The following is a 10,323-nucleotide window of genomic DNA, read 5'->3' on the forward strand; positions in this document are numbered from 1 at the left end:
TCTGTTGTTTTCCTCTATTTCTTTGCATTGATCGCTGAAGAAGGCTTTCTTATCTCTTCTTGCTATTCTTTGGAACTCTGCATTCAGATGCTTATATCTTTCCTTTTCTCCTTTGCTTTTCACCTCTCTTCTTTTCACAGCTATTTGTAAGGCCTCCCCAGACAGCCATTTTGCTTTTTTGCATTTCTTTTCCATGGGGATGGTCTTGATCCCTGTCTCCTGTACAATGTCATGAACCTCATTCCATAGTTCATCAGGCACTCTATCAGATCTAGTCCCTTAAATCTATTTCTCACTTCCACTGTATAATTATAAGGGATTTGATTTAGATCATACCTGAATGGTCTAGTGGTTTTCCCTACTTTCTTCAATTTAAGTCTGACTTTGGCAATAAGGAGTTCATGATCTGAGCCACAGTCAGCTCCTGGTCTTGTTTTTGTTGACTGTATAGAGCATCTCCATCTTTGGCTGCATAGAATATAATCAATCTGATTTCGGTGTTGACCATCTGGTGATGTCCATGTTATATTTATTTGGCTGTGCTGGGTCTTAGTTGCAGTCCGTGGGATCTTCCGTCTTCACTGTGGCATGTGGGATGTGGGATTTTTAGTTGTGGCATGCGAACGCTTAGTTGCAGCATGTGGGATCTAGTTCCCTGGCCAGAGATCAAACCCAGGCCCCTTGCATTGGGAACCCAGAGTCTTAACTGCTGGGGAAGCAGGGAAGTCCCTCTGCCCAAGTTATAGTAGCTGTGGGCTTCCCTCAGGCAACAAGGCATCACAGTGGAAAATTACCCAGTTCTGGTCTCTTCTCCTGAGCATCAGCCCTGCTCGTTTCTGCTTCCTTTCGATTGTTCTCTAGAGCCCTCAAGTGGTTGTTTTTATATTTTGATAGGAATTCATAACTGTTATTTGAGGAGGATTGATCCAAACATATCCTTCCACCGTTATTGCAAGACTCTCATTTTTATATTATCTTGGGTTTTGTTTTGTGGTACTGGGGATGTCTGTTTCTGCTTGAATTTTTAATCTGGGACTAGGTGGTTTTATATCTGCAAATGTTTAAGAATGTTTAATTTGGTTTGGTTATTGGACATGTTTCCTTCTGCTTCATTTTGGAGAAGGATTTTTTTACTGGCTGAAATGTGATGATTTCTATTTTATGTTACCTTTGTGTGTTGGCTTTGTACGTTATCTGCCATTTGCCATTCATTTGAAATGTTCTGGTTTTTTCTTTGACTAAAAATTACAGACAGGGATAAGGATTTCAGACAGGTTACTATATTTCACAGTTCAAGAGCGCCCTCTTCTGTTGATTTTAAAAATTGTAGTTCCTTAACTAATTAGGCTTTTTTGGGGGTAGGTTAGAACTTTCGATTTTGTTCTACTAGTTATTTTTAAAACTTTGCTTAACTTCCTGAGGAGCTAACAGTGTTTTATTTCTTGTCTGTGATGACTGTAAGAGTGTTCACCTAGAGGAAATTCAGTGAGCTGTATACTTCTGTGTATATTTATATTTCAATATATGCATGTTATATATCTATAAAAAGCTAAAACATACTTCAGTGTATAATTCTCAAAGACTAATGTCAATAATGGTATTATGTTAGAGAAAATTATCCTCCATTTTCCATTTCCGTAATGACTTACCTACTACTTTTGTCCATTTGTTACTCTAAATTATACTTTGCACATATGTCTAAGAAGTATAGGTAATGAATACACCTAGTGGCATCTTACAGATACTTGTTTTAAAATCACTGGCTGCTCACTGCCAGTCTTTTCAAATTATGTCTTAAGCATTCATGAATTGTTTACCTTGATTCATCTTGCAGCTGGCTGAAGTACAACATGAAATAATTTTAGTGGAAAATAGCTTTCCGTCATAGTTTCAGCATTAAAACTAGCACAACCTTGAATAAAGACTGTCTTTCTATTGCTTCCAAGAGCTTATTTGACGATGTTTTATTTTCTGACATTCATACTGTGGTATGATATGAATTCAGTCCATTTTTAGAAAAATAAATGAAAGATTATTTAAATTCTGTAGTACTTCACAATTTTTCAAAAGCTTCACACACAGGATTTCGTGTAACCCCATAATAATCCTTTCCCCCCACTCCTATATTGCCCGTCCCCCTTTCCCTCTCACCACTGGTAACCACGGGCATCCCAGGTGGCTCAGTGGTAAAGAATCTGCCTACCAGTGCAGAAGATGCCAGAGACCCGAGTTTGACACCTGGGTGAGAAGATCCCCTGGAGAAGGAAATGACAACCCACTCCAGTATTCTTGCCTGGAAAATTCCACGGACAGGAGCCTGGTGGGCTACAGTCCATGAGGTCGCAAAGAGTCGGACATGACGTAGCGAGCACACACACAGGTAATCGCTGGTTTGTACTCTATATCGGTGAGTCAAAGCTAACACAGTTTTAGAAATTCCATTGTCTAATTTTTTATTGCTGGCATGTAGAAAGACAATGGATTGTTTTAGTATTAATCTTGTATCTAGTGACCTTAATGCATTTATTAATTATTATAGTTTATTGGTTGATTCTTTTGAATTCTCTCTGTATAGGATTGCTTCATCTCTAAATTTAAAAGAAAAGTCTATCTTCTGCTCTCTCATAGGACTCTGTTCCCCTGCTTTACTGTGAAACAGTAAGGGCCCTCAAAGGAAAGGCCTGAGGAAATGAGAAACCACCTTCACGGTGTTTCCCTTGTCTCAGGTATTGTCGCCCCTCAAATCCTGCCTGCGTTACATGTTCTCCAAATGTCATAAACAGTTCTTAAATCTGTACATCTTTTATAGTTGTTTATAGTAAGAGAATTCATCTGATATTAACTATTCCATCGTGATTGAATCAGAAGTGCAGCTTGCCTTTTGGCTTTGTTTATAATTGTATTTTCCACTTACATGCTGCAATGTGGGAGACCTGGGTTCGATCCCTGGGTTGGGAAGATCCCCCGGAGGAGGGAAAGGCTACCCACTCCAGTATTCTGGCCTGGAGAATTCCATGGACTGTATAATCCATGGGGTCATAGGATTTATTCTTTACCTTTAAATCTTAAGATTAACCAAGAAATGTATAGGTGTTGAATGCTTTTCATTAATTTATTGCTTCATGGGAGTCTTTTTGATATGCAGTGGGGTCTTTACCTCGGTTCCGTCAAATATTCCACTTATTTTGTTTATAAGTCAGTGAAAAGAGCCACAGTCAAAGAGCACGGTCTCATAGTTTCATCGTTAAACACAGACATCCACCTGCCTTTTCCATCCTTGGATGGAAGAGTGAAGGGACAGCCCCCCATATTGTGCCCTCCATCAGACCCCTCTCTTCCCTGGAGAATTAACTTCGTAACCTCCTGCATCTTTAGTTCCTTCCCCACTGCTGAATCACCAGCAGCAAACGAGCGCACTCTAGTACCCCTCATCCTAAAGGGAAGAAAATTGGCCTTGACCACGCATCTCCACCAAGCCCACTGTGGCTCCCCTTCAGAGGGAAACTTACCAAAATTCCCTTCATTCTCTTTTGTCATTTTCTTCCATTTTCTCCTCAGCCCTCTCAGACTGCCTCCCCTGCCCCCACCCCTGTCACACAGAACTTTGTTGAAACTTCCCTTGCCAAAGCTCCCAATCAGCTCCGTTTTTCAACTACTATAATCGCTTCATGTCTCATTCAATTTCTCAACAACATTCAAAACACACTGTCTTCTTTTGGCTTCTGTGACCACATACAGGCCAGGTTTTTCTCCTATCTGTACATTTTTTATCCTATGTATATTCTCTCTGGATGATCTAATTTAGTCCTTTGAGTTAAATATATTTGTATACTAGTGACTTCCAAATATATACATCTTTGGCTCAGGTGTTCCTTTGAGAGATGAGATTGAATCTCTAGTCGCTTGTTTAACATGTGCACACAGCTGTCTAAAGCTAATACAGAGAAAAATAGGCTCCATTCCCTCTCTTCATGCCTGTTAATCCTTCATTTGCTTCCATTTCAGTACATGGCCCTATCATATATTCACTCGTTCAACCCAAAACGGCGATCATCTACAATCCACCCCTTTGCCTCAACTCTTATTTCCCACTTTTCTGTAAGTCACATCAGGTACACCTGCAAAATGCATTCCAAAAACCTCTGCTTCTGTTTTGCCTGTAATCGGTGACGTTCAAGTCCCCATCATCTCACCATTACTACTTCTGTAACTGGGCTCTGTGGTTCCACACTTGCACTCAACAGTGCGTCCTCCATACACAACCAGAGTTACCTGCCTTTAAAATGTGATGTATATCTTATCATCCTCCTAAACCCACCAGTGGCTCCCTTGTAATAAAGTTCAAGCTCTGCCCCGCTGTCTATAATTTATACATGCTTCAGCCCCTGCCCAGCCACAAAGAACCAAAGAGCAATCCCATTTTGTACCCAGAAGGTAGCAACTCTCAGAGCTTTCACACTTCTTATCATATCATTTGTTTACACAATACTTGTCTACTTATGAAATATAAAGAATGAACATTATTACATCAGGGTCAGGGGAGTGATGTCAGCATCATGGCAGCATAAAACATTCCTCTTTTTTATCCGCTTTTTAAAACAACAAAATAGACATCCATCCACAAACAAAGGCACCTTTGTGGGAGTTGCAGGATCCAGGAGGCCCACCTACCAGTACACCCAGTATATAGGTGTACCTGTATGTACCCAGGCAGACAGATTTCAGTATAGACGGCAAAACCAGGGGAGCCAGTGAACCTGTCCAAATCCCCTCTTGCTGTGATTGGGAAAAAAGACAAAACAAAAACACCTGGAGAGTGCTGACCTGGGCAGATACTCGTGCATGAGAGAGAATTTGCAGAAGTCCAGCCGTCCTGAGGGGAGATTCCAGCACACCATTCTAGAAACAACAAACGCAAAACACCGCAGACCAATCACAGTTTGGTCACAGCAGAGGGGGTGGTAAGAGAAGCTTTCCTAGTGTCCCCCTCCAAGGAAGAGCTGTACCAGGCTGACGCAGCCAGCGGTGGCATGCTCTCCCTAGGGGGAAGGGGAGTTGGGAGTGAGTACCCAGCTATTCCAGTTGTGTGGGACAAACCCGGTTCTCTCCAGCAGCCCCCAGGGTCCTGAGGTGGGGTCTTTCATGACTGGAGGTGGGGAAAGGGGCAGAGAAGGGAAGCCTTTCCTGCTGATTGCACTCAGCAGGAAGCTAAGTCACTTCAGTCATGTCTGACTCTGTGTGACCCCATAGACGGCAGCCCACCAGGCTCCGCCGTCCCTGGGATTCTCCAGGCAAGATCACTGGAGTGGGTCGCCATTTCTTTCTCCAATGCATGAAAGTGAAAAGTGAAAGTGAAGTCGCTCAGTTGTGTCTGACTCTTAGCGACCCCATGGACTGCAGCCTACCAGGCTCCTCCGCCCATGGGATTTTCCAGGCAAGAGTACTGGAGTGGGCTGCCATTGCCTTCTCTGACTCAGCAGGAAGGGCAGTCACAAATCCCTCGGAGTACCACCTGTGCATCTCCCTACTAGATCCGTCAGTTCAGTTCAGTCCCTCAGTCATGTCTGACTCTTTGCGACCCCATGAATCACAGCATGCCAGGCCTCCCTGTCCATCACCACCTCCCGGAGTTCACCCAAACCCACATCCATCGAGTCGGTGATGCCCTCCAGCCATCTCATCCTCTGTCGTCCCCTTCTCCTCCTGCCCCCAATCCCTCCCAGCATCAGAGTCTTTTCCAATGAGTCAGCTCTTCGCATGAGGTGGCCAAAGTACTGAAGTAGCCAGTGTTAAATCCACACCTCAACCTAGTCTGTGGCATCTCCACATGTGTGCTTCACAGTGCAGCTGTGAAAGCAAGCTCCTATAGACACGAAGCCCGCTAAGACAGGCTACACAGTGTGGGCAAGGGAGAAGCCACCAACTGGAGCTGTAGCACCACCTGCTGGAAAACCAGAGAGCGTTCCAGGAACCTGCCTGGTGACGCGAGAGTCAATCAGTTCACTCAGTCGTTTGACTCTTTGCGACCCCATGGACTGCAGCAAGCCAGGCCTCCCTGTCCATCACCAACTCCTGGAGTTTACTCAAACTCATGTCCATGGAGTCAGCGATGCCATCCAGCCATCTCATCCTCTGTCATCCCCTTCTCCTCCCGTCTTCAGTCTTTCTCAGCATCAGGGTCTTTTCCAGTGAGTTAGTTCTTTGCAACAGGTGGCCAAAGTACTGGAGTTTCAGCTTCAGCATCAATCCTTCCAATGGATATTCAGGACTGATCTCCTGTAGGATGGACTGGTTGGATCTCCTTGCAGTCCAGGGGACTCTCAGGAGTCTTCTCCAACACCACAGTTCAAAAGCATCAATTCTTCAGTGCTCAGCTTTCTTTATGGTCCAACTCTTACATCCATACATGACCACTGGGAAAACCATAGCCTTGACTAGACGGACCTTTGTTGGCAAAGTAATGTCTCTGCCTTTTAATATGTTTAATATGCTGTCTAAGCTGCCTTTTTTTTTTTTTTAAGCTATTACTTATGCAGCTCCTACTCCAAAGATTTCAAATACGAGGGCAGAAAAGGCTGCAGAAATGTTTGGTTTATGCCTTTTTTGACACCACAGTCCCTGATTTCCAAAAGTGAATGGGCAACACAAAGGCTGCATGTTCATGTGTTCTGTTTCTTTCTGATTCAGTCTGGGGAGACTGTATATTTCTAGGAATTTTTTCACTTATTTAGGTTTTCAGTTTTGTTGGTGTATAATTAATAATAATCTCTTATGAGCCTTTGTATTTCTGTGGTGTCTCTTGTAACTTCTCCTGTTTGATTTCTGATTTTATTTATTTTGGCCCTCTTTTTTTTCTTTTTTTTGGCAATTCTGGCTAAATTATCAATTTTGTTTACCTTTTCTCAAATATTCAACTCTTTTACTGATCTTTTCTGTTTTTAAAAAGTATCTGTTTCATTTATGTATCTGCTCTGAGCTTTATGATTGATTTTCTCCCACTCACTTTGGGCTTTGTTTGTTCTACTTTACCTCTAGTTCTTTCAGGTGTGAGGTTAGGTGGGTAGAGGTATTTCTTATTTCCTGAGGTGGGCTTGTATCACTATAAACTTCCCTCTTAGAACTGCCTTCACTGAGTTCCATACATTTTGGATCCTTGTGTTTTTGTTTTCATTTGTCTCTGGGTATGTATTTCTTTGATTTCTTCAGTGATCCATTGATTGTTTACTAGCATGTTGTGTAGACTCCATGTGTTTGTGCTTTTTGCAGGTTTTTTCCTGTACTGTATTTCTAGTCTCATAGCATTGTGGTAAGAAACGATGCTTGATATGATTTAAATTTTCTTAAATTTATTGAGGCTTGTTTTATGGTTTAGCATGTGAATCTATCCCAGAGAATGTTCTATGTGCACTTGAAAAGAATGTGTATTCTGCTGCTTTTGGATGGAAATATATATATATATATTTTTTTTTCTCTCAAGATGATCTGTCCTTTGACATAATTTGGGCATTAAAGTCACCTCCTATTATTATGTTACTGTCATCTTCTTTTATGACTACTAATAGTTGGCTTATGTATGTAGGTGCTTCTATTTTGGGTGCACGCATATCTACAATTGTTATATCTTCTTCTGGGACTGAACCCTTTATCATTATGTAATGTTCTTTTTTGTCTCTTGTAACTGTTTTAAAGTTTGTTTTGTCTGTGTAAGCACTGCTACCTCAGCTTCCTTTTTATTTCCATTTTCATGGAATGTCTTTTCTAATCCTCTCACTTTCAGTCTGTGTTATCTTTAGATCTGAAGTGAGTGTCTTGTAGGCAGCATATATATGTGTCTTGTTTTTGTATTCATTCAACCACTCTTTATCTTTTGATTGGACATTTAGTCCATTTACAATTAAACTGCTGCTGCTGCTGCTGCTAAGTCGCTTCAGTTATGTCCGACTCTGTGCGACCCCAGAGACGGCTCCCCCGTCCCTGGGATTCCCCAGGCAAGAACACTGGAGTGGGTTGCCATTTCCTTCTCCAATACAATTAAACTAATGATTGCTAATTATGTTATGTGTTGCCATTTTGTTGATGTTTTGGCATTGTTCTTGCAGTTCTCTTTCGTTCCTTTCTTCTTTTGCTCTCTTCCCTTGTGATTTGCTAATTATCTTGAGTGTTGTGTTTGCATTCCTTTCTCGTGTGTGTGTGTGTGTGTGTGTGTGTGTGTGTGTGTCTGTGTGTGTCTGTGTGTGTGTGTCTACTGTAGATTTTCCGTTTGTGGTTACTATAGTTTCATATTAACTATATACATGATTATTTTCATTGATAATCTAAAGTTTACAAATCTAAGAACCCTGCATTTTTATTCCCCCGTACACACATTTAATCTTTTTGATGTTATATTTTACATCTTTTTGCGTCTCGCTTAACTGCTTAGGATAGATATAATGCTTTTTGTACTTCTGACTTGTAACCTTCCTACTAGCTTTATGGGTAGTTGACCTACTACTTTTGCTGTATATTTGTCCTTTCATAATTTAAACATTTTCGGTTGTAGCCTTTTCCGTTACTCTTAGAGAAGTCCCTTTAACATTTCTTGTAAAGCTAGTTTCATTATGCTGGAGTCTTTCAGTTTTCCTGGTCTGTAAAACTCTTTATTTCTCCTTCAAATCTGACTGATAGCTTAGGCAGGTATTCTTGGTTGTAGGATTTTTCCTTTCATCCTTTTAAATGGATCACTCCCTTCTAACCTGATAGTATTACGGGAGTTCCTTTGTACATAACTAGCTGCTTTCCCTTGTTGCTTTTAATATTCTCTCTTTAATTTTTGCCATTTTAGTAGCAGTGTGTCTTGGTGTGGCTCTGTTTGGGTTCATCTTGTTTGGGGCTCTCTGTGCTTTCTGGACCTGGATGTCTGTTTCCTTTCCCAAGTTAGTTCAGCTGTTATGTCTTCAAATATGTTCTCTGTTCCTCTCTCTCTTCTCCTTGTGGGGCCTCTATAATGTCATTATTATTAATAGCATGCTTGATGTTGTTTCAGAGGCCTCTGAAACTGTCCTCATTTTTTCAAATTATTTTACTTTTTTCTGTTCAGCTTCCCTCTGATTTTATTCTGTCTTCCAGATTGCTGATCTGCTTCTCTCATCTGCTAATCTACTCGTGATTTTTCTCCAGTGAATTTTTTCACTTCAGTTACTATATTCTTCAGCTCTTTTTGGTTCTCTTTATATTTTCCAACTCTTTGTTAGATACCTCTGTCTTCTGATGAGAAGATGTGTTCCATTCTTCTTCTGAGTTCTTGGACCATCTTTACAGTCATACCTTGAATTCTTTCTTGAGTAGACTGGCTATCTCCACTTAGTTCTCCTTCTAGAGTTTTCTCTTGTCCCTTTGTTTGGAACATATTTCTCTGTCGTGTCCAACTCTGTGCAACCCCATGGACTGTAGCCTGCCAGGCTCCTCTGTCCTTGGGGATTCTCCAGGCAAGCATCCTGCAGTGGGTTCCCATGCCCTCCTTCAGGGTATCTTCCCAACCCAGGGATCGAATCCAGGTCTCCCACATTGTGGGTGGATTCTTTATTGTCTGAGCCACAGGAGAAGCCCAAGAATACTGGAGTGGGTAGCCTATCCCTTCTCCAGAGGATTTTCCCGACCCAGGAATCAAACACACATTGCAGGTGGATTCTTTACCAGCTGAGCTACCAGGGAAGCCCCTCTCTATTATATGTTTCTATGTATTTGGTAGATTGGTTATGTTTCCTGATCTTGGAGACACGGCCTTATATGAGAGAGTCCTCTGAGGCCCAGCAGGGCACTCCTTTCTGATCTCTAGAGCTCTATGCTCTGGGGGCACCGTCTGTCTGTGCTGTGTGGACCCTTCTGTTGCAGTGGGCTGGTAGGTGTGGATAACCCTGGTCAGATTGGTTGTCAGGCCTTGCCTAGTGTGGAGGCTTCCAGCTGCGGCTAGGTGGGGCCTTGTCTCAGGGGGTCCTATGGCTAGTGTCTGCCCACTGGTGGGCAGAGCTGGGTCCTGGGTCTGTGGCTGCAAGGTCAGGGGGTTGGATCTGGTGTCAGCCTGCTGTGGGCAGGGCCAGATCCTGAAGGCTGGCTCAGGGTGCTGGCTGTCCTGGGCTACTGCTAATGCACTTGTGGGCGGGGCCAGGACCTGGGCAGCCTGCAGTTCAGGGGTCCTGTGGCAGCCAGCCTGCTGGTAGGTGGGGCCGTGACCCTGCCTGGACAGCTGCTTCACCTGGGTTTTCTAGGACTGCGCTGACTAGCTGGTAGGGCAGGGCTGGGCCCCAGCACTAATAAGCTAGAGGGAGGATTCCAAAATGGCGC

The 10,323-nt window shown here is 42.7% G+C and overlaps 1 non-coding gene across 1 annotated transcript; it reads right to left on the reverse strand.

The window, feature by feature from the left end:
• Positions 1–6,519: 6,519 nt before the first annotated feature.
• On the reverse strand, positions 6,520–6,653 carry LOC138080489 (small nucleolar RNA SNORA13). The gene has a single exon (XR_011144953.1). It is a non-coding gene; the product is annotated as a small nucleolar RNA SNORA13 (small nucleolar RNA).
• Between the last annotated feature and the right edge of the window lie 3,670 nt (positions 6,654–10,323).

Source organism: Capricornis sumatraensis, chromosome 5 (assembly GCF_032405125.1).
Source record: "Capricornis sumatraensis isolate serow.1 chromosome 5, serow.2, whole genome shotgun sequence".
In the NCBI taxonomy this organism is placed as follows: domain Eukaryota; kingdom Metazoa; phylum Chordata; class Mammalia; order Artiodactyla; family Bovidae; genus Capricornis; species Capricornis sumatraensis.